This window comes from Pelmatolapia mariae, linkage group LG3_W (assembly GCF_036321145.2).
Source record: "Pelmatolapia mariae isolate MD_Pm_ZW linkage group LG3_W, Pm_UMD_F_2, whole genome shotgun sequence".
Classification (NCBI taxonomy): domain Eukaryota; kingdom Metazoa; phylum Chordata; class Actinopteri; order Cichliformes; family Cichlidae; genus Pelmatolapia; species Pelmatolapia mariae.
The window spans coordinates 3,074,813-3,079,517 of record NC_086229.1 but is presented as its reverse complement, the minus strand read 5'-3'; the positions used below and the strand labels follow the sequence as shown (position 1 = coordinate 3,079,517).

Here is a 4,705-nt window from a genome sequence, read left to right as displayed (position 1 = left end):
CTCTGACCTTTAGTGACCTCTGTCCTCCTGTTGCAGGTGTGTGTGTGCTGCTGCTGTCTGCACCGACTGTTTCTGCAGGTGAGTTGATGAAGTGAAAACAATCAGTGAGACTCCAACAAGAACATAAATACATTTACTCTGTGTGTGTGTGTGTGTGTGTGTGTGTGTGTGTGTCTGTGTGTGTGTGTGTGTGCGTGTGTGTGTGTGTGTCTCTGTGTGTGTGTGTGTGTGTGTGTGTGTGTGTGTGTGTGTGTGTGTGTGTATGTGTGTGTGTCCTCCAGTGTCTCTGTCTGTCAGTCCAAACCTTCAGCAGGTCTTCAGAGGATCTTCTTCAGTGTATCTGAGCTGTGTTGATGATGGACAGACAGCTGATGGATGGACAGTGAAGAGGACCAGAGGAGGACTCACTGAGGACTGTGGAGCAGCTCCAGGCTTTGGGAGGCTTCTTGGTTCCTCCTGTGTTGTGGATCTTTCTGCTCCCAGTGAAACCTTCTGGTGTGAGGACTCCTCTGGACAGCAGAGTGACAGAGTCTCCTTCAGTGTCCAATCAGACACTAAAGGTGAGATGTTCCAGCTGTGTCTCTGTCTCTGTGTGACTCTGCTCTCATTAACTCTGTTTGTCTCTGATGGTCAGATAAAGGTGTCATCCTGGAGATCCCTGCACTTCCTGTGAGGACAGGAAGTGATGTCATTCTGCGCTGCAGACAGAGGAATGGTGCCACAGTCGCAGCTTATTTCTTCATCAAAGGAAGTTCTGTTGGTCCTAAACCAGAGCACATCATCACTAACATCCAGCAGGCTGATGAAGGTCTCTACTGTTCTACTAATCAGGGTGGAAAGTCTCCTAACAGCTCTCTGAGTGTCAGAGGTCAGAACACTGACATCACTTCCTGTTTAAAAAATGATGTATCATTGTGACCTGATAATAAACTGACTGAACCTTCTTCATCATCTCTCCTGCAGATTCTCCTACAATCATCCATCCTCCTCCTCCTCACTGTCCTCCTCCTTCAAGCACCTCCACAAACTTTGCTCCTCCTGTAAAAACTCCTTTTACTCCCTGTTCTCCTCCTCCTCTCCCAGCATCCACCTGTCCTTCTCCTCCTCCACCTCCTCCTCCCTCCCTCCTGGTCCCAGTTGTAGCAGGTCTGGTCTCTGGGCTTCTCCTGGTTCTGGTTCTGGGTGGAGTTCGGTTCCTCTGCAGTAAACTTAAAGGTGATAAACCTGCACAGAAGTAAAAGTTTTGTTCCTTTATCCCTTAAAGCTGACGAGAGCAGCCGCGCTCCCATCGACTCTTTTAAAACCTGCTGCAGGATGAGTTGGAACAATAATGTTTGTGCGTTTGAAAACAGAGGAGTTGTGTTTACACATCACACATTCAGCTGGTCCCAGGTTTCCTTCCACTCATGTGTCTGCAGGAACAAGTTCACAGCACTCCCTACTGTCTAACAAACACCATCACGCTGTCAGCACGAACCATCACATGAGTTCGATGTGCACCATTACTCCTCCTGTGCTGATGTTTCTCTGTGTGATGTAGGAGGTGTGGGAGCAGACCTGTGGAGCTGTGGAGGTGACGGCTGTCTGAGACGGAGCGTCTGCCTCTGCTGTGAGTCTCCTTCATGTTTCATGTATTATCTGTGTTTCCACCACTGGAGGGCGCTGTGGGTTATTGATGTGTGGGAACAGTAACCAATCACTGCAGTCTGAATGCTTCTCTTTGGTCATGTGACCATTTGATCTCTGATCAGTGTGTTCTTCAGTTTCAGGCCTGTTTCTGCTGACTGCTGCAGGTGAGCTGATGTTCCTACACCTGTCTGTCCTCATCATGACCTCTGACCTTTGGTGACCTTTAGTGACCTCTGTCCTGTTGCAGGTGTGTGTGTGCTGCTGCTGTCTGCTCTGGCTGTTCCTGCAGGTGAGTTGAAGGTAACAGGAACTCTGAGGTGATGTAGGTGCTCTGTGGTCAATGTCTAATAATCCTCAGTCAGCCTCTTCTTCTTCTGCTTCTTCTTCTTCTTCTCTCCTTTATCTGACTTAATGTTTAAAGCTGATAGGCTGATAAATAAAGTTTCAGCTTCTCTGCTGTTTTTAATGTTTCATTGCTGTTTGAACGACTTTTAAACTTTGTGACTGTAGGAACTTTTTGACACCCCTTCATTCTGAACTTCTAAGAGACCTTTTTAGAGAAAATGATGTGTGTTTATGGCACAAAGCTGGACTGCTCCTTTGTTCAGGGTCTGACTGGGGTGTTGGTTCTCATTCTGAACAACTTTAAAGGAAATTTGTCCATGATGACGAGTGTTTCTAGCAGCAGGGTCTGAAACTGCAGTACGAGGTTCTGAGACCAGCTACAAACATGAGAAACAAGCACAGAGGACTGCAGACTAAATCAGACTCAGGGTTAGCTAACACATCTAAGGAGGCTGGAAGGAAACTTTGTGTCTGCAGGAGGACACTTCCACCTCCTGAGGGTGGAAGAATAAAGGAGAGTTCTGAAAGTTTGGTGAAGACGGTTCAGCTCAGATCCTCCAACATGACTAAGCATCACTCAACATCCTCAGAGCACAAACGACTTAAAATCAGACAAAACAGGCTACATTGACCTCCTCTGTACCCTCCTCCTGACTCCCCTCTCTGTGTCCTCCTCTTTCAGCTCCTCCTCTCCCCTGTGAGTCTGTGCTGAGGCTCGTCTGCCATCTAGTGGTCTTCTGTCCGTACTGCATCTCCACTGGTCTGCTGCTGTCCATCTCTTGGAGCAGGAAGACACAGAACAAACCGTTTGTCTCCATGGAGATGACCCAGCGTGATGGAGGAGATCAGGGACTGGCTGAAGATGGTGATGATGTCACTGCTGATGTCACCACTGAGCATGCCTTCTGAGCTGCAGACTGTGTGTCAGGGTACCAGCATCTGCAGTGTTTCTGTATCTTAGTTCCTCTTTTGATGTATTGGAGAAAAGTTCCAGTGTTTACTGTCAGTATGGATTAGTTAGGTTTGAGTTTATCGCTTCATCCCTGTTTCCTGTATAAGTCTGTCCTCTGTGTATGTCTCCTCTGTCTGTATTGTGTCTCCTGTACATTCTCTCCAGTCCATCATGTGCGTCTCCTCCCATTGTCTTCCAAGTTCGTCTAGTTCTTCCCTCCCGTCTCCTGTGTCATGTTTTGTGAATTAATGTTTCCTGTTTTACTTTGACAGTGTCACATCCTGTGTTCAGTGTGTGTAGTTTTGCTTCCTGTGTGTCATCACGTCCACTCTCCCTAATTACCCTTGTGTGCTTATGTTGTGTCTGTTTTCCTCTGTGTCTCTCATGTCATGGTCCAGTTCCCTGGTCCTGGTCTCATGGTCCAGTTTTCCTTGTTTTTTGCTTTAGTTTTCCCAGTTTAGTCAGTCAGTCTAGTCTCGGTTTCACATTTTATGTATGTCAACAATCCAGCCTCAATAAATGACTCTCTTTCTGTTCAACCTCACTCTCGCCTCAGTTTTAATATTTGGCTCCCCCTCCTCTCTCCACATGATCTGTCATTGCAGATCGCGACACTGTGGAGCTCTGATGTGTTTTTAAAATATTTTTATCAGTCAGTAAGTTTACTTCAGCGTACGAGGTGAAAAACTAACTTCATCATCTTTAAATCTGTTACTGGACAATGAACATAAACCTGTAAACCCTCCCACTAATACTTCAGGATATTCTCTTACCCAATAGCATGGTCACAGCTTAATAAACACAGCCTGTGTCCAACCAAAATCATACATGTTTCCATGTCAAAATGTCTTGATACACGCTCAGTGATCCAGGTAAGGAGATCCCTAAAGGTTGACTGTAGATCTGACCTGTGTGACCTCTGAGGCTCCATCACTGAGTGTATTCAGCAGATACAGACACAAACATTTCCCCTGTTCATGTCAGTGTGCAGTGTTGTTTACACAGCATCCCCCTGACCGCTGAGACTGTGAGGAGTCACAGATCCTGGGTGGGCCGGGTCAGGAAAGCTAGCAGATTTAACCTGTGGACCCAGCTGCTGTGGATCCAGCTGCTGTTGATCCAGCTGCTGTGGACCCAGCTGCTGTGGACCCAGCCACTGTGGAGCCCTCAGTGGGTTCTCTGGAGCAGTAAATTCAGATTTGATTCAAGTTTACTGCATTTGTGCTTGCTGCTTCTTCCTACAAGGGTCAGAGTTCACAGGTCCCAGGTTCCCAGGTCAGATGATTCACTCAGATCCAGGTTTGTCCAGAGACAACGACGGCTCCAGGACCTGAGCCAGAGAGACCAACAGGACTGAATCCACCCAACTGTACAAAAAAGCTGGACGCTGAAATATGTAAATAACAACTGAACATATTAAACTCATAATAGAAGAGAGAAAACATGTCAAATGTTTAAACTGAGGAATTGTTGATAAAATGAGCTCCTTTTTAATTGGCTGGCATAGAAAGAGCATGTTAGAGAGGCAGACAGAGGTTCAGCAGCTGTTCCTCACTGTGAACATCTCATCATCTACAGAACATGACCTCATCAGGAGACTCGGGTTTCGCTCAGCCTTTGACCTTCAGCAGTGCTGCTTTGACCTTTGACCTTCAGATGTGACCACAGCATTGTCTCCTCAAGAGAGGATCGGTTTTCTCGTTAAGATGGAGATCTCGTTAAGATGGCGGCGCGTGCACACGCAGCGGCTTCTCTCTCTCCCAAACAAACTACTTTTTT

General features: G+C 46.9%; 1 long non-coding RNA gene across 1 annotated transcript; it reads left to right on the top strand.

The window, feature by feature from the left end:
* The first annotated feature begins 1,602 nt into the window (after positions 1 to 1,602).
* On the top strand, positions 1,603 to 3,376 carry LOC134615760 (uncharacterized). Its single transcript, XR_010091340.1, has 3 exons — positions 1,603 to 1,793; positions 1,877 to 1,918; positions 2,657 to 3,376. It is a non-coding gene; the product is annotated as an uncharacterized LOC134615760 (long non-coding RNA).
* The last annotated feature ends 1,329 nt before the right edge of the window (positions 3,377 to 4,705 follow it).